Raw genomic sequence first — 20005 nt, 5'->3', positions numbered from 1 at the left:
TCATGAATCCGTGTTTTTTTAATAATTATAGCTGTTTTGCAAACTAACATTTAGTAACTGCTTGAAAGCATGCTAAGGACTCACGAGGGAATGCTTTTTTTCTTCCCCAATTTTAGGACTGAGGAAACTGATACACAGTGAGGTTAGCTCGCCAAGGTCACACAGCTAGGAAGGGATAGAGCAAGACTTCTTTTTAGACACCCCAACAGCCAAGATTTCGTCAGGTTAATACACGAGTTGGAGATTTGCTTTTAGATAAAACAGGGTTACTGTTACCACCAACTTACCACAAGATTGTGAACTCCACACGGGGTGGCATCATGACTGAGGCACTCATACCCAGTGCCTGATGCATAATAGACAATTTGTTGAGTACATGAATGCATGTGTAGAATTTAAAACTCACCTGATCATCTTTTTTAAAGTAAACTTTTTATTTTGGAATTAATTTTAGGTTTACAGAAAAGTTGCAAAAATAGTACAAAGTTCTCTTCGTTTCTTCTGTTGTTGGGTATGACTCCTGTGGCCTGGCCGGGGGTTCAGGCTGCAGACCCAGAGCTTCTGATTGTGCATAACTGGGACCCCCAGGCGTGGGGGTCCTTTCAACTGCCAGCGACAAGTAGGTGGCAAAAGAATAAAAAATTAAATTTTTAAAAAAAAATCTGAGAGCATGACATTGGTACACTATTATTAACTAAGCTCCACACTTTACCTAATGATCCTCCCATTCTGATCAACTCTTCCCTTTCATCTAGCCCAACTGAGGTAGGAGAATAGAGTCTGGAGGCAGGGAACCTAAGACCATTTCACGCTGACTTCCTAGAACTAAATTGAAAGGAAAACCCTAACTTTCCACAGCTAAGTAACAAGAGGACCAGAGGCTACTCTCTCTTTGCAAACCCCCACCTTTTCTGTGCAGCAGATGGGAAATTGAAAGCACATTTCAATTGCTATGCTACATTTCAATTTCTATGTTAAAATTGCATAGAAGTGCAACTTTGTAACTTCACTTCAGCCTGATTGGTTGCTTTCCACAACCAATCAGATGTTTGCACAGGAGTGTGACCTTTGTAACTTCACTTCGTCCTCTAGTTAACCAATCAGACTGATTGTGGGCCACCATGTCATTTACATGAGGTGAACACCAAGTGGCCAACGGGAAACCTCTATGGCGTATTTGGACCCAAGAAGATTCCGTATCTGGGCCCTTGAGCTGCTGCTTGGCCCGCCCCGACACTGTGGAGTGTACTTTCATTTTTAATAAACCCTTGCTTTTGTTCTTTCATCGCTCCATTTTTTCCTTGCTTTTCTGTGTGTTTTCTCCAACTCTTTGTTCAAAAACCCCAAGAACCTAGACAACTTTCAGTCAAAACCCTCTACAGGAAACATATTTTGGCAAGCCAGCCAGGAGAGAAGGTAGGCCCAAAGCTTGGAATTGATTTTTCTCCTTTTCCCTTTTAATGCAGGGGAATCTTTCTCTCCCTCCCTCTCTTCCTTTCCAACTCGGAACCCTCAGTGGGCAGCGCCTAAGCACAGAGGAAATTGCAAGTTTCTGGCCAGGGCCACTGTCTGGTGAAACTGAAAGGCTTCCATGTTGAAGCACTTGACCACCACTGCCTGTTTAGGGTGAGGAGTCTTTTTCCTTGTTTTCATTTGTCTGAGTCCTATTCCTTTTCTTTCTTTCTCTCTCTCTCTTTCTTTCTTTCTTTCTTTCTTTCTTTCTTTCTTTCTTTCTTTCTTTCTTTCTTTCTTTCTTTCTTTCTTTCTTTCTTTCTTTTCGGAGTTCTTTTCCTTTTTTGCTTTTTCAGTCTTTCACTGGTTGTTTCCTAGTAACTCCTTGGTAATTGAGGGGAACTGGTCAGGGCCACTCTCCAGTGTTCTCTGAAGGCCAACGAGGGAACAGGGATGGCTGCCCTGCCCAGAAGGGTGAAAGACTCTTTTCTATCCTTTCTGATTATAGTCCCTGATCCCTACCTGTGTCTCGGTTGGCAGCAGCAGCTCATTCAGGGCAAACTCACACATGTTTCAGGTGACTTAAACTTTCTTATGCTAAATTCTTCCCTTCCCTTCCCTTCCCCTACTCGACTGGCTAAGGACAGAAAACCCACCCAGCTATGCAAAAAGGTTATATGAGTCAGAGGGGCCAGGCATATCATAGGTGGTCTGTGTGGTGCATGGGGAGTGGGGGTAATTCATGAAAGGGAATTTATTGTTGCCTAAATTGAAAGAGTTAAAGGGTTGGTTTAAGTGGCATGGGAAAACCTTAAGGAAAGTTCATAGTAGGAATGTCCCAGGTAAAATTTGGGTCACCTGGTGAGCCTTCCACTTTTCAAAGTCCTCTTCTCTTTTCCAGACCACTATGGGCAATTTTCCACCTATTCCACCTGATTGCCCGCTTGGCTACATCCTCCACCATTGGAATCAATTTGACCCTGACAATCTAAAGAGAAAGCATATAATTTTTTTCTGCAGTACTGTCTGGCTCCATTATGAGCTGCCCAGCCTGGAAAAAATGGGTAGTCAATGGTAGCCTTAATTATGACATCATCCTGCAATTAGACCTATTTTGCAAGAGGCAGGGCAAATGGCCAGAAATCTTGTATGTACAGACTTTCATGACCCTATACCAAAACCTAAGAATCTGTGAAACTCCCAGAACCCACCCCACAAAGGAAAGTTCTAAGGGAGAACTACATATTATAGATGACCCCCGCTTACAAGGGCCACCTGTCTCTCAGAGTGAACAGTGACCACTCCCATACAGCCCAGAAGCAAACACCAGAGACCCTACTAAGTCCCCCTCACATTCGGAGGGGAACCCTGTATTCAACTCTCCTTCCAGCCCTGCTACACCTTAGGGAAGTAGCAGGAGTTGAGGGACCAGTCCTAGTGCAGGCCCCCTTCTCTACAACTAATATACAACAATGTAAGGAAAGGCTAGGAAGCTGTTCTGAGAATCCTAGGAAATTTGCAGATGGGTTCCAAACTTTGACCTTAGCCTTTCATCTCTCATGGAGAGATGGTCAATTCATTCTAGCAATGAATTGACCTGTTGACACTCCCTCAGAAAAGGAACACATCTTTGAGGCTGCCAGCAAGGAAGTGGATGAATTATCCGCCTGAAACCCTCAGGGCAATTACCGAGGCCCAGACACAGTTCCCACTACTGATCCTAATTGAGACTATAACGCCCCCATGGGAATGAACCACTGGGCTAAATTTCTTGAGACTGTCCTTGGAAGAATGAGAAAGGGATTAACTAAGGGAGTAAATTATGATAAAGTATGGGAGGTTACACAAGGCAAGAAGGAAAATCCAGCCATGTTTTATGGTAGGCTGGAGGAAGCCTTTAAATATATACTAATCTGGACCCTTCCTCTCCCAAAGGCAAAATATTAATGGCACAGCATTTCATTAGCCAGTCTGCCCCAGACATTAGACGTGAACTCCAAAAGCTACAGATGGGGCCGCAAACTAATCAAAATCAACTTCTTGATACTGCCTTTATGGTGTATAACAATCATGACCTGGAGGAAGGAAAAAGAGAACAGAGTAAAGAAAGATGCAAGCCAAAATTATGGCAGCCATCATTGGTGATGCCCTGAACGCCCAAAGAGTGTCTAAGGGAAACCCGGAGGACCGTAAAGATAATGCCAGCAAAGGCAAGTCTTCCTTCAAATGCAAGAAAAGCAGGCATTGGGCAAAGGAACGTACTAAGTACCCCCCCTCCCCGCCCAAGGCCCCTGCTGTCAGTGCAAAGGCACCAGTCATGAACCCTAGCACTGGAGAATTGACTGCCTTTGCTCCCACGGAGGGGCTGGGTTAGGCAAAACTCTAGCAGTGCGAAAGGAGGAATCAGGTGAAGACTGAAGGGGCCCGGGATCTTCCTCACTGCCCCTGTCCAGGAACATTACAATTACCTCTGGGGAGCCCCGAGTAACTCTGGATGTCGTGGGCACCCAAATTCAGTTTCATTTTGATGCAGGGGCAAATTACTCTGTCCTTACTGCTTATGCAGGGAAACTTTCCTCCTGGTCCATGAGTGTTACAGGACTGGAAGGGAAACCACAAACCAGATTTTTTACTCATCCTTTGATTTGTCAATTTAAGAAACAAATCTTCCAACAGGAATGCCTAGTAGTATCAAGCTACCCAACCCCCTGCTGGGAAGAGAGATTATGGTTAAAATAAGGGCACTACTACAATTTAAACATCATCCAGTGAAATTGCTAATAGCCAAAAATACAGACAATGTCCAAGACCACATTAATAAACAGGTTAACCTGCTGGCATTGTATACTAGAAAACCGGGGAAGGCTAAAACAGCAGTGCCAGTCAAAATACAGCTTGAAGACCCCAGCTATTTTCCTAATCAAAAATAATACCCGATTAAGCAGGAAGTGAGAAATGACCCAGCACCCATAGTTGAGGTATTACTTACCCATGGGCTCTTAAAACCCTGTAATTCTCCCTGCAATATCCCCATCTTACCTATTCTAAAGCCTTTAGGGGAATACTGGTTAGTAAGAACAGTTAATAAAGAAACAAGGGGAACAAAAAGAAGGATCCTGGTGGTATATGGGGTCAAAAATATATCTCCCTCAGACAGCCCAGTAGAAAGTTATAAAAGCCCTGCATGACTCTTTCCATATTGGGAGGGATGCAACTCTGATTATGGTAAACAAGCTCTTTACTGGGTCTAACTTCAGTGGCTAGGCAGGTCTGCGAAGCCTGCTCACTCTGTGCACTTAACAACCCGGGAAACAAAATGCCCCCTCTAATAGAACCAATCCAGAGGAGAGGAAAGTTTCCAGGGGGAGACTGGCAATTAGACTTCACCTATATGCCAGCTTGCAGAGGATACAAGTTTTTGTTAGTACTAGTAGATACCTTTACTGGTTGGGTTGAAGTTTATCCTACCAGAACACAGAAGGCTAATGAGATTATAAAGGTTGTCTTAAAAGAAATAATCCCCTAGTTTGGGTTACCTCAGAGCCTCCAAAGTGATAATGTCCTGTCCTTTATCTCCAAATAACTTGAGCTGTTGCTAAGGCTCTTGGAATCAAATACCATTTATATTCAGCATGGAGGCCTCAATCCTCCAGGAAAGTAGAAACGGGTAACCAAACTCTAAAACAGGTGTTAGCTAAGCTATGTCAGGAAACATCAGAAACTCGGGTCAGCTTACTGTCCATCGCCCTCTTAAGGATCCATAATACCTCTAGAGCAAAAATTAATATAAGCGAATATAATGAAATGTTATACAGAAGGCCATTCTTAACTAATAATTACTGATCCAGAAATAGCCAGTTTAAAATACCTAGTCAACCTAGGACAATTTCAGCAGGCTTTAGAAAAGTGTGGAATTCAAAGGCTCCCCTTACTGGGAACTAACCAGCAACCCCAAATCAGGCCAGGAGATAAGGTACTTGTTAAAACACAGAAGGAGGGATCAACTCTTCAACAATTACAACCCAAATGGAAGGGACCATGTCCAGTAATACTGGCTATGCCTTCTGCCATCAAAGTACAAGGATTAGATGCAAGGATTAGATTGGGTACACCTTTCAAGGATCAAACCAGCAATACCAGAAGCTCCGGACCAGGAACCTGAAGCTTCCATCAGCCACTACACCTGTGAACTTGTGGAAGCCCTGAAGTACCTGTTTAGAAGACAGCCAAAAGATGAGTAAATGCCTACCAATTTTCCTTGGTGTCTTTGTTGCATAATTACTGTAGGCTGGATAATAGTAGTCATTGATTTTATTTTTGCAGTTTAATTGCCTTCTTCCAAATGGATGGAATCATTTCGTTTGTAGTAATTAAGCTGAATGTTTTAATTCATTTTTATAACAAACATTCCTGACAGCATAGGTATCCACACCCAAAGTTCCCATTAAGTCTTTTAACTGAATTCATTTTCTCTTGCATAGAGACTATCAAGCCTCAGATGATCACGTAACAAGGTTTCCAGCCAGTTCCAAGTTAAGACACCACTCCTGGCCGTCAAGAAGCCACCCTGTCTCCACCAGACAGAGTAGGGAGAGAGTTCTGTGATCTCCAACAGATAGGGACTACGCCCAAGTCAGCATGAAGCAGTTACAGAAGAAAGTCCATTAGTCCCTCTGCCTTCCATAAAGATTTATGGGGATCACGTCTCTCAGGGATGAGATGAGGCAGCAGAACAGGGTCTGGAGGCAGGGAACCTAAGGTTGTTTCACACTGACTTCCTAGAACTAAATTGAAATGAAAACCCTAACTTTCCACAGTTAAGTAACAAAAGGACCAGAGGCTACTCCCTTTGCAAACCCTCACCTTGTCTGTACAGCAGATGGGAAATTGAAAGTACCTCTGATTGGTTGCCTTTTTTTTTTTTTTTTTTTTTTCTGAGATGGAGTCTTGCTCTGTTACCTAGGCTGGAGTGCAATGGCACGATCTCAGCTCACTGTAGCCTCTGCCTCCCGGTTTCAAGCAATTCTCCTGCCTCAGCCTCCCGAGTGGCTGGAATCACAGGTGCCTGCCACCACACCTGGCTAATTTTAAAAGTATTTTCAGTAGAGAAATGGCCAGGCTGGTCTCGAACTCCTGGCCTCTGGTGATCTGCCTGTCTCCAGCCTCCCAAAGTGCGTTAGTCACTGTGTCCTTCTTTATGCAACCAATCAGATGTTTGCACAGGAGGGCGACCTTTGACATTTCAGCCTCCTATTGGTTGCTTCAGCAACCAATCAGACTGATTGTGGGCCAACACTTTATTTACATGAAGAGAGCACCAAGTAGCCAATGGGAGACCTCTAGAGGGTGTCTGGACCCCAGAAGATTCTGTATTGGGGGGCCCTTGAGCTGCTGCTCAGGCTGCTCCCATACTGTGGAGTGTACTTTCATTTTCAATAAATCCCCACTTTCATGCTCTTTTTTTTTTTTTTGAGATGGAGTCTCTCTCTGTTGCCCAGGCTGGAGTGCAGTGGCGCCATCTCCGCTCACTGCAACCTCCACTTCCTGGGTTCAAGTGATTCTCCTGCCTCAGCTTCCCGAGTCGCTGGGATTACAGGCACTCACCACCACGCCCCACTAATTTTTTGTAAATTTTTTGTAGAGACGGGGTTTCGCCAAGTTGGCCAGGCTGGTCTTGAGTCTTGAACTCATGACCTCAGGTGATCCACCCGCCTCAGCCTCCCAAAGTGCTGGGATTACAGACTTGAGCCACTGCACCCAGCTGCATTCTTTCATTGCTTCTTTCTTTCCTCGCTTTGTTGTGCGTTTTGTTCATTTCTTTGTTCAAAATGCCAAGAATCTGGACAAGTTGCAGTCAAGACCCTCTACCGGTAACACAACCTCTTCATGAGATCCATGAGAAAGAGGACTTGCCCAGTGGTACATAGAAGAAGTGAAACTAGACATCACTTCTCCTAAGGCTGAACCTACAGATTATATGAGAGATGGCCATGTGGCTCTGCTCCAGGTGGATATGGGTGACAGACGCCGCTGTGGCTCTGCTCCTTGGTGGATGTGGGTGAGAGATGCCCATGTAGCTCTGCTCCTTGGTATATGTGTAGATGAGAGATTCCCACGTGGCTCTGGTCCTTGGTGGGCGTGTAGGTGATGGATGCCCCTGTAGCTCCGCTCCTTGGTACATGCGGGTGAGAGACACCCCTGTGGTTCTGCTTCTTGGTGGAGGTTTGGGTGGTTGCTCAGGGTAACCACAATGCCAGCATGGTATGCCCTGCAGAGTCACTGGGAAATAGGAAGGGGCTGCACAGACCCTTCCAGCATCATTCCTTGTCTGTCAAGTCCCCTCAACCCAGTTACCCGCTTCCTCTCAACTCCTAAATACAGACACACTCCACTATCATACAAGAGGTCAACACCCTCAGGCAGTGGAAGGTTAACTCTCCCAGCCACCTCGGTGGCATATTCCTTTCAGATGAGAGTACCTGGCATCTCCACATAAAGGAATTTGGATGAAATTTTGGAAGGTCACAGACACAGTGACTGGAAACCAAGCCATAAACAAGATGGAAGAAGGGAAGGGACATGTTCCCAGTCAGGTAGACCCCAGGTTGCACCCTGGCCCTGCCACCTCCTGCTGAGAGAACTTGGGCAGGGTCTTAACCTCTCCGACCTCAGTTTTCTCATTTGTAAAATGAAGATTCAAGATGATAATAATGAAACTACCTCTCAGTGATAAACTATTCACTCACTGACTCATCGATTCAACTACTGAACAAGATAAAGGCCCTGCCACTACCCCCACAGGCACACCCCATCCCCCTACGATTAGAATCTTAGTAAAGCGCAATCAGCAAAGAAAGAAAGAAGCAAGATGATAGCATCAAGTAATAATACTAGATAACAAAAAAAATCAGATTAAAGTAACACAAATTGGGGTGGGTTGCCTTTTGGGGTCTGATAAGAGCTCTCCGAGGAGGTGGGCTTTGACTGTCCCTGGGAGAAATGAGGAACACTTGGGAAAAGAGCCAATGGAAAAATTAAACATGGTCAAGACCATCAGGCCATGCTTCCCAGCCAGAGCCTCACATTGCAGTCCTCTGGGAGCTTTTAAAAATTCCAACCCCCAGGCCACACTCTAGACATCTAAATCTCTCAAGATGGCACCTAACCATTGATACTTTTAAAAAAAACAAAAAACAGGTGACTACAATGTGCAGCCAAGGTTGACATACAGTGATGTAAAGTATCTGACATACATATAATAAGTGCACACATACATAGAAGCGGCAATTATTAAAAGCAAGGCCTCTGTCCCTGAAGAACTCACCTTCTAAGAGTGATTGATTAGGAAACTGGAAATTAGGCTGGGTGCAGTGGCTCATGCCTGTGATCCCAGCACTTTAGGAGGCAGAGGTGGGTGCTTGTGTACTTGAGCCCAGGAGTTTGAGACCAGCCTGGGCAACACGGTGAGACCCTGTCTCTACAAAAAATACAAAAAATTATCCGCGCACATCTGTAGTTCAAGTTACTCAGGAGGCTGAGATGAGAGGATTGCCATAGCCCAGGAGGTGGAGGTTGCAGTGAGCTGCGATCGCGCCACTGCACTTCACCCTGGGCAACAGAGCGAGACCCTGTCTCAAAAAAAAAAACGTAAAATAAAAACTGGAAATTATTGCCAGCTTACTATTCATGGCAAGGATCTGGGCCTTGAAATAATATGGCCCAGTGTACAACCTACAAGCCATGCTTGTGTATGGTGGGTATGGGTGTTGTTGAGGACCAGCCAATATCTAAAGGCTGGGGGGTGTGTGTGTGTGTGTGTGTGTGTGTGTGTGTGTGCCCTGAGTGTTAAAAGTGCATAGGAGGCAGGAGAAAAGGGCCCCGAGGCAGTGAACCTAAAGACTTCCTAGAACTAAATCAAACTGAAACACTTTAGCTATGACAAGAAATATCCTATTTACATGGAAAATGACTTTGTAACTTTACTTCATCCTCTTCATTTACATAGGGTGTATACCAAGTAAATAACTTTATAACTTCAGTTTAGCCTCTTCATTCTAGCCATACACCACATAACCAATGGAAACCTCTAGAAGGCATTTAAACCCCAGAAAATTCTGTAACCGGGCCCTTGAGCCACTTGCTTGGGCCCCCTCCCACCCTGTGGAGTGTGCTTTCATTTTCAATAAATCTCTGCTTTTGTTGCTTCATTCTTTCCATGCTTTGTTTGTGCATTTTGTCCAATTCTTTGTTCAAAACGCCAAAAACCTGGACACCCTCAATCAGTAACATTTACACCTCAACTATGTGTGTGGCAGTCATGTGCGTCAGATGTAGAGGTCACAGATAGGTGATGCCAGCCTCAAACATGATTTGTTTGTCTGCATGGTGTTTCTTAGAAAATATCACTTAATTGCTAATGTACAATTTTAAAAGATTATTTCAGCTGGCGTGGTGGTTCACGCCTATAATCCCAGCACTTTGGGAGGCCAAGGAGGGTGAATCAGGAGGTCAGGAGTTCGAGACCAGCCTCGCTAATACGGTAAAATCCCGTCTCTACTAAAACATACAAAAATTAGTTGGGCATGGTGGCAGGAACCTGTAATCCCAGCTACTCGGGAGGCTGAAGCAGGAGAATCGTTTGAATCAGGGAGGTGGAGGTTGCGGTGAGCCAAGATTGCACCAGTGCATTCCAGTCCGGGAGACAGAGTGAGACTCCATCTCAAAAAAAAAAAAAAAAAATGATTTCTCATTAAACCGTAGATTTCCAGCTTTTTCTGAAAAATCAGACAATTTGGAAACACCAGCTTTTTTCCCCAGGGCAACGGTTCATTGAAGCTGTGCTGCCACCACCCTCTAGGTGGGGCCAGGCCCTGCAGCCTCCACAGCCCCTACAGCATATGCAGCTCCCATTTTTGATATCACCTGGTCTCTGTGAGGGTTCGACCCCAAATTTAGTCAGGACATCTTGTTTTAAATCTTGCCTATTCTTGTTATTAAAAGATAATTTTCAAAAAGAAGATATCATAACTCTCACACACATATAAAATGAACAGGTGTTAAAGATTGTATTTAACTCACTAAGGGAGGGAACCTGTAAGACGTTATAAACAGTTCAAGGAAAATCCAAACAACATTCGTTTATAGATCAGGAATAGTGGAATAAATGTGCAAATTGGAGGGAAAATTGGCCTCTGCGAGTCAAACTGGGAACTGCTTAGGGCCAACCTGCCTCCCATTCTATTCAAAGTCACCCTCCGCTCACTGAGATAAATGCATATCTGACTGCCTCCTTTGGAAACTCAGAAGAATGCAACCATTTGTCTGTCACCTGCCTGTGACCTGGAAGTTCCCTCCCCACTTCAGATTGTCCCCACCTTTCTGGATGGAACTAATGTACTTCTTAAATACTTTGATTGATGTCTCATGTCTCCCTAAAATGTATAAAACCAAACTATGCTCTGACCACCTTGGGCAAATGTTGTCAGGACTTCCTGAGGCTATATCATGGGCACTCGTCCACAACCTTGGCAAAATAAACTTTCTAAATTAACTGAGACCTCAGATTTTCAGGGTTCACAGGAATGTAGAAGGGTATGTTCTAGACAATGAATAATTTTTCATTGGTCAAAATTTCTCTCTAAATGGTGATGTTGTTTCTGACTATAGGCAGTCTTTAATCTTATTGTGCCTCAGTTTCCCCATTTGTAAGAAGGTAAGTTCAAACTAGAAAATCCATTCAACTTTGAGAGTCTCTGTACATATATGTGTATACAAATGAAAGGAACACTAGATGTTATTTTAGTGGAAAAGAAACTGAAGCTTAGTGAGAGACAGAAATTACCTTTGCCCAAGACCACACAGCAGAGCTAGGGTAAGTATTCAGGTTTCCAGTCTCCCAGCTCAGGGCCACACCTCTGGGCAAGATTGCAGAGCTGATAAGAGAACCACCCCCTTCTCACCTCACCAGTCTGAATCTGGAGAGCACTTAGAGGCTGGACAAGGGGGAACAGGGATGTCAAGCAGGCTGGGCAGGGCTATGGAAGGCAGGCTTGGGAGCAGCATCCTCACCAGCCTCAGTCTGAGGGCCCAAGATGGGTGGCTTTTGTGTAGGCAGGCATCATTTTGATTTCCAAAGATTTTCATCTCATTAGAGCTTTTTTCTAGAGCTGTGATGATCAATGCTGGCTACACATTGGGGTCATCAAGGTGCTTGAAACCCTCCCCAGGCCTAGGTTGCACACCAGGTTGGGACCTATGTACTAACATTTTTTAAAGTCCCCCAGAGGATTCCAATATGCTGCTGATATTGAGAACCACTGTTCTAAAGGCCTCCCTAACAGTAACATGCATGCAAAATACCTGAGATCTCACTAAAACGCAGATTATGATTCAGCAAGTCTGGAGTGGAGTCTGAGAATTTGCATTTCTAACTAGCTCCCCATGACACCAAAGCAGCTGGTCTGAGTCCCAGGGTTTGAATAGCTAGGGTCTAGATTAGACTGGCTTTCTCCACCATTGGGTGGTAGGAGTGGGATACAAATAGAGTCAACTATTTATCCCTAAGGAAGGTGCCTGGAGAACTTTCCCCGCCCCTTCTCCTGACTGAAACAGGACAGGAAGGACAGAGCCTCTGTTCTTCCTAGATTCTCTTCCCTATGCCCTATCACTCAACACTGTATGTTGAAATCAGTTGATTCTGTGATGTCTGAGGACCAGTCCAAATTCAGTACTCTTTTTTTGTTGTTGGTTTGAGACAGAGTTTTGCTCTTTTGCCCAGGCTGGAGTGAAGTGGCGTGATCTCAGCTCACTGCAACCTCTGCCCTCGTGCCCCCTCCCCCCATTCAAGCGATTCTCCTGCCTCAGCCTCCCTGGTAGCTGGGATTACAGGTGCCCACCACCATGCCCAGATAATTTTTGTATTTTTAGTGGAGAAGGGGATAACAAGCGTGAGCCACAGTACCCCGCCCAAATTCAGTACTCTTTAATTCAGTGAAGTGTTTATCTCAGATGAGTTGCCCAAAAGAAGGTGGGTGAATCCAAGCAGGCTGACCAGAAATCTGTTCTTTAAACAGTTCTGCTCTACTATTCCTACCTCTCCTCCTACCCTCTTCCTTTTGTCCCTCCAAAGTGGCTGTCAAGGATTATTTGAGTTTAGCAGACCCTGGCTGTTTGTGCCAGCAGTTTTCCAATGAAGGATAATCCCACCGATGTCTTGGAAGGCCCAGGCAGTACCCAAAAGAGTCTTAATTGTCTAATGCCTCCCAAGGAGGGATGGGGTTGGGTTTGGGGTGAGGGTATGAGGACCTTTTCCCTTAGGGCTTGGGACCTAGATTCCAGTACAGGGAATAGCAGTGCTCCAGCACCAAATCAGGCAGGGGGCACCATCATCATGGGTCCTTTACAGTTTCCAAAGCATTCCATTAGCTGGCTAATTCAGCAAACATTTGCCAGGCAGAGCAATACCAGTGTCCCGGGCTCTGGGATGCAAACAGAATCTGCCTGAACTCAGGATACTCACTGCAATCACTCCCGACGCCTCACACACCATTGACTGCAGGGCTGGAAGAAACGTTAAGAATGCCTCCAACCACCTGTAGTACACCCATGTCGCCAAGAGGGGGCGGCCGCTATCCAACTCAGGCTCGTTGTTGGTCACACGCTGGCCAAATGTGGCCAGATTTTTCAAGACAAGCTGGAAATCCACTTTCATGTGAACTCTCCAAATATTTAATAGAGGGCAGATAATTCCGATATTTATGAAAACAAAAACAAACAAACAAACAAAAAACTCTGCTTGGAGCTGGGTGTGGTGGCTCCCACCTGTAATCCAGCACTTTGGGAGGCCGAGGCGGGTGGATCACTTGAGGTCAGGAGTTTGAGACCAGCCTGGCCAAAATGGCGAAACCCCGTCTCTACCAAAAAGTATAAAAAATCAGCTGGGCGTGGTGGCGGGCACCTGTACTCCCAGATACTCGGGAGGCTGAAGCAGGAGAATTGCTTGAACCTGGGAGGTGGAGGTTGCAGTGCGCCGAGATCGTGCCACTGCACTCCAGCCTGGGCGACAGAGAGAGACTCCGTCTAAAACAAAAACAAAAAACCTCTGCATGGATCTGCCGAACCGACAAAACTCCTGTGGGCAAACTCTGGTGAAATGTGACCCCAGAGTGTGGCATCTTGGCTTCATTCAAAAATGCTAGAGGTTTACGTCACTATTCTAATGCCTTCATTTTACGTGTGGGGAGACTGAGGTCCAGAGAAGAAAAGAGATTTGCCCAGGTTTGTCAATGCAGAGCCAAGTGAGACCCACGCCCCCCGCCTTCTGGTCCAGATGTTCTTGCAGTCGGGGTTCTGGGGAGATGATTCTATAGCTCGGGCGAGGGCTTGCCTCGGGGCCAAGGGGGAGCCGGTCGGGCCCAGGGAGAGCCCCGATTGGGCTGGGGAGGTCGCCAGAGCCCAAGGGCAGGAGGGGAAGCAGAAGTTTATTTTTAGCTGCTGGGAGTGTGCCTCTGCGCCTTATTTAGACATCAGGCGACAGGGTGAGCTGGAGGCAGCAGGGCCCGTGGGAGGAGATTGCACCCTCCCGCTCCCTGGCTCCTCTTACAACGGCTCTTCCCAGTCCGCCCCCTTATCATCCTCTCTGGGGGCTCTGGGGCTACTGTAAATAGCAGCCCTTACTGGCTCCGGCTCTGCCCTCCTGTGCTCCTGCTTACTTGCTTTCTCCTCCATTCCCGCCCCAGCAACTACCCGACCCTTCCCCCAAAGTCTGTCGGATGATTAGAATCTAGGGCAGTAGGGCATTTTCTCTTCACCCTTCTGGGGTCACAGATCTCTTTGAGAAGCTGAAGTAATTTACCACTGGGCTTTAGAGCTCCGGTGTGGAGTCTGGTAGACCTACGTTCGAATCCCAGAGTAGGACCCTAAGCAAGAGACTTGCCCTCCCCAAACCTGAGCTTCCTCATTAATACAGTGGAAGTGGTAGCCCGTCTGGTCTCCCTTCTGGGTTCTGATGATTAAATGTGATAAGTATATGAAGCCCTTAGCATATCATAGTAATTTCTCAATAAATAATGGTGATGGCAATTCAAGATATAGACATTTACCCCCCCCCCCAAAAAAACCCAAAATTACTCGTACATGCACAATTGTGAATGTAAACTTCATACTCAGTCCAACTAATTCACTCATTCACCCATTTGTTCAACAATCCTTTGCAGTGCTTACTGGAAGCCAGGCATTGAGCAAAGAGTGGGGTGGGGAATGTGAATGGATGTGAATTATTCAGAGTAACAGTGCAAGTCAATAGCAAACCAAGCATCAGAATGGAAGTCTCTGTTTTTTTAAAAAACAGCTTTATTGAGGTATAATCAAAACACAAAAACACTGCACATAGTTAATATGAACAATTTGATGAGTTTGGACATATGCATACACCCATGAAACCATCACCACAATGAAGGTCATAGACATATCCATCACTTCCAAAAGTTTCCTGTGCCCCTTTGTTTTTTTGTTTGTTTTCATTTTGTTTTTTATGGTAAGAACACTTAACATGAGATCTACCATCTTAAATTCTTAAGTGTGTAATAAAGTATTATTAACCACAGGCACTCTCTTGTACAGCAGATGTCTAGCACTTATTCATCTTGCATAACAGAAACTTTATACCCACTGAGCAACAGCTCCCCAGTACCCTCCCCAATCAGCTCCTGACAACCACCACCACCATCCGATTCTCTGCTTCTATGAGTTTGATGATTTCAGATATTTCTTATAAATGGCATCATGACTGGCTCATTTCACTTAGCATAATGTCCTCCAGGTTCATCCGTGTTGTCACAAAAGGCAGGATTTCCTTCTTTTTAAGGCTGAATACTCTTTCTTTTTTTTTTTAATCTTTTCTTTTTTCTCTCTCTCTCTCTTTTTTTTTTTTTTTTTTTTTTTTTGAGACAGAGTCTTGCTCTGTCACCCAGGCTCGAGTGCAGTGGTGTAATCTCAGCTCACTACAGCCTCCACCTCCCAGTTTCCAGCAATTCTCCTGCCTCAGCCTCCTGGGTAGCTGGGATTACAGGCCCATGCCACCACACCCGGTTAATTTTTGTATTTTTAGTAGAGATGAGGTTTCACCATGTTGACCAGGCTGGTCTCAAACTGTTGACCTCAGGTAATCCACCTGCCTCGGCCTCCCAAAATGCTGGAATTATAGGTATGAGCCACTGCGCCTGGCTTGAGGGTGTTATATGTGTACACCATATTCTCTTTACCCATTCCTCTGTTGACGGCCATTGTTTCCATATTTTGGCTTTAGTGAATAATGCTGTAATTAACACAGGAGAGCAGACCTCTTTTCATGGGATAACTGGATCATACAGCAATTCTGTTTTTAATTTTTTCAGAAATCTCCATACTGTTTTCCACAGTGGCTGCACCATTTACATTCTCACCAACACTGCACAAGAGTGAAAGTCTCTTGAATCCCTACCTAATCTTGACTCCTTTAAAGAATAACTTTTGGTCAGACACAGTGGCTCACGCCTATAATCCTAGCACTTTGGGAGGCTGAGGCGGGAGGATCATGAGGTCAGGAGATTGAGACCATCCTGGCCAACATGGTGAAACCCTGTTTCTACTAAAAATATAAAAATTAGCCTGGTATGGTAGTGCCCACCTATAGTTCCAGCTACTGGGGAGGCTGAGGCTGGAGAATCGCTTGAACCCAGGGGGCAGAGGCTGCCGTAAGCCGAGATCACACTACTGCACTCCAGCCTGGCAACAGAGCAAGACTCCATCTCAAAAAAAAAAAAAAAAAAAGAAAGAAAAAGAAAGAAAAGAATAACTTTTGCCTCTGAAAAGGGACTACAACGAAGATCTCTTCCAGTCTCAATCAAATCTGACTCTATTCCCTCCAGACCCCTCCTCCAGCAGACCCTTGTATGCTTTCTCCAACACACTTGACCAATGTTAGCTTCTGCTTGAATACCTCCCGCAATTAGGCACTCACTCCTTGTCAAGCCAGACTCCTGAATCTTTGACCAGTTGGAAGGCCTTCCCTCCCTTCCTTCCCTCCTTCCTTCTTCCTTCTTTCTTTCCTTCCTTCCTTCCTTCCTTCCTTCCTTCCTTCCTTCCTTCCTTCCTTCCTTCCTTCCTTCCCTCCCTCCCTCCTTCCTTCCTTCCCTTCCTTCCTTCTTTCCTTCCTTCCTTCCTTCTTTTCTTTTCTTTTTCAGACAGAGTCTTGCTCTGTCACGCAGACTAGAGTACAGTGGCACGATCTCAGCTCACTGCAACCTCTGCCACCCAGGTTCAAGCAATTCTCCTGCCTCAACCTCCTGAGTAGCCAGGATTACAGGCGCCTGCCACCGCACCCAGCTAATTTTTGTAGTTTTAGTAGAGACGGGGTTTCACCATCTTGGCTAGGCTGGTCCTGAACTCCTGACGTCGTGATCCACCTGCCTCGGCCTCCCAAAGTGCTGGGATTACAGGTGTGAGCCACCACACCCGGCCTGGTCTTCCTTTCTTTCGAGGAGCTGGACTCTATATTCCTGGAAAGCTACCACTCATAGCTTTCCAAGACAGCTTGGAAGACTGTTCATCTTCTCCAAGTGCTCCTGACCCAAAAGCGACTTGAGGAAGAAAGAGGAGGCATGGGGTGAACTGGAGGCTGCGTCCAGCCTTGTCCAGCTTCCAAGCCCTGCCTGAACTTGGGCTCCCCCAGAAATCCAGGTTCCCAAGGTTCCCTCCCTCTCTCTGCAGCTGCTTCTTTAAGAAGCACCATGGGGGCTGGTCCTTGCTACTGTCCTTGGATCCTGTCCAGGGCTCTGATTTAAAAGGTATCACAACGTTTTTAAAAAACAAACATGTGTTGTAACCCAAGGCCCTGGTAACCACAACACTGCCGGCTGACGCTAGCTGCCGCCTCCCAGGCTAAGACTAAAGGAAACTGCTCTCTGCCTACCCGAAGGCGCCCCACACTACTGTGCACCGTAGTTACCTTATTATATCAGTCCAGGAGCTCTGTGAGAACAGGGCCCAAGCTGGACCTCAAGGCTGCAATCATTTTGCACCAAAGTGCCTTTGGGATCCTTACCCACACTTTCATGAACCATTCCAGTAGATGCTCGACTGCTCCAGGACAGCATTTCCTCTCCATTCTCCACGTGAGCCGCAGAGTGACCTTGGATACCACCAATCTGACCACACCACTCCCACTCCTACAGGATAAAGGAAAAATGTCTTGGCCAGGCCTTCAAGGCCTCTGCCTATCTGTATCTTCCTCACTCCCTGCATTCCCCCAGCATTCCAGCTGCACTCAGCCTCTGAGGCCCCCCCTGAGAGTGCCATACTGGGCATAAAATGTTCTTCCCACTTTGTGGACAAGCAGAACCCCTGCTTAATCTACACAGCTCAGCTCAGACATCACATCCTTGGAGAAGCCTGCCCCGACCTTCACTCTCCCAGACAGAGTTAATCACTGCTTTTGCTTCCATGGTATTTTTCCATAACCCTTATTGCATTATTTGTCTACCTGGAATACAGGCAATGTAACCTCCTGCAAATATTTTGTTTAGCTTGCATGGTGATTTGTGTGCATGTGTTTGTGTAAAAGAGAAAGACAGATTTTACATTAAAAAGGGGCGCGGTGCTGGACACAGTAGCTCACACGTGTAATTCCAGCACTTTAGGAGGCTGAGACAGGAGGATCGTTTGAGCCCAGGAGTTCGAGACCAGCCTGTCCAACATGGCGAAACCATATCTCTACAAAAAATACAAAAATTATCTGGGCGTGGTAGCATGCACCTGTAGTTCCAGCTACTCAGGAAGCTGAGATGAGAGGATCGCTTGAGCCTAGCAGGTTGAGATTGCAGTGAGCCATGATTGTGCCACTGCACTCCAGCTTGGGCAACAAAGCGAGACCTTGCCAAAAATAAAAATAAAAAGATTGAGCCGGGCATGGTGGTATGTAGTTAGAGTCCCAGCTACTTGAGAGGCTGAGGCAGAAGATCACTTGAGCCCTGGAGTTTGAGGCTGCAGTACACCAAGATCGTGCCTGTGAATAACCACTGCACTCTAGCCTGGGCAACACATCAAAACCCTATCTCTTAAAAAAAAAGAAAAGATTTTCAGTTTCACTTAGAAAATTAGAAGGTCAGGCCCATCAGGGCCTCCATTTCCTTCTAACACCAATCCACTGCAGTGCAGCCACCTGTGCTCCTTTTGGATGGGTATATGGCCCCCAGTTTGCACCTGTCCCCAACTTATACTAGCCTTTTCTAACTTAGGTACCTACCTAGCCCTATAGACATTTGGGTTTTAACCTGCAGACCTAGGTACATCTCCCATATGTTCTGGGCCACTCCCATTTATAAATATTATTCTATCTCCTTATCCCTCTAAATGTCCCAGAAATTCCAATATTTTGGCAAACAGTAATGCATGAATAGAATCGGATCAATAAAAATATACGTAAGTCACAAAATTTCTTTGCTAACTCAAGTGGTCCAGTTTTCAGTTTGGAAAGCCCAGTTGCTGACCTCACCATCCTCCAACTCTCATTCCCATTGTTTTATGTGGGTAAGACCCTCCCACTAGGGTAGGACAAGGAAGATGCATCAGGACCCAGGACCAGTAAATGCCAGGTTTTCCAGAAGGAGGAGTCAAGGCATAGTTGTCTGTTGGAAAAGGGTTGCTTAAGTTATGATTAAATAGCAGGTTATATAGGTTGAAAAATATTCACTTTTCAAATCAAAGAATGAAGTGGGCTGCTGGAAATGAGGATCCACTGAACAAGCCTATACAGTTAATGTGTTTGCAATTGGATAGAATTGAGAGCATGGCGTCAGTGGGAATATGCAGAAGGTGCAGACAGTCCCCTGATGAGATGTATATCGGGGGAGGCAAGGTAGAGGGGTAGGGAGTTTACTGACTGTGCAGCCAGACAAGTGAATACCCAGCTCTGCTATGAGCCTGGAAAGACCCAAGCTAATGTTGGAGTCTTGCTCACTCAATTACATGTAAATCAACATGCTGCTCATCAGAAGACTGTATCTAAAAGGGAGCCTCAGAATCTCCAAAGCAAGGAAGGATTCTCCTATGGTCTCTAGATGTGGGGTGGCTCAGGGCCTGGCTCATGAAACAGTCCACCATGTTTCATACGAAGGATGCAGGTAGGGGTGGTCTAGACACTAGATACCCAGTGTTGCCAAGGATGTCTCAACCCTAGAAAATAGTGCTTACCCCTCAACTCACTGAGCCCTGGACCCTACTTTGCCCCTCATCCCTGTGTGCGTTTTCTTTAAGTCTATCAGACATCTATCAGACATGAGGAGGACATGAAGGTCTAAAGCAGTGGTTCTCAAACATAAGCACACATCACAATTATGGGGAGAAGATGTTAAAACACAGATTGCTGAGGCTCACACCCAGGGTGTCTGATGCTTTTGTAACAATTTCCCGAGAGATGCTGATGCTGTTAAACCCTGGTCCACATTTTGAGAGTCACTGATGTAATGAAATCTTCACTCCTGTTCATTCCTAGTGGCCTCCAGACCCTACAGCTCAC

The 20005-nt window shown here is 45.8% G+C and overlaps 1 non-coding gene across 1 annotated transcript; it reads left to right on the top strand.

Moving 5' to 3' along the window:
* The first annotated feature begins 510 nt into the window (after positions 1-510).
* On the top strand, positions 511-621 carry LOC123574285 (small nucleolar RNA SNORA76). The gene has a single exon (XR_006699169.2). It is a non-coding gene; the product is annotated as a small nucleolar RNA SNORA76 (small nucleolar RNA).
* Positions 622-20005: the final 19384 nt, after the last annotated feature.

Source organism: Macaca fascicularis, chromosome 6 (genome assembly GCF_037993035.2).
Source record: "Macaca fascicularis isolate 582-1 chromosome 6, T2T-MFA8v1.1".
Classification (NCBI taxonomy): Eukaryota; Metazoa; Chordata; class Mammalia; order Primates; family Cercopithecidae; genus Macaca; species Macaca fascicularis.
Note: the sequence above shows the minus strand (reverse complement) of the source record. Positions and strands in the feature narration are given on the sequence as shown.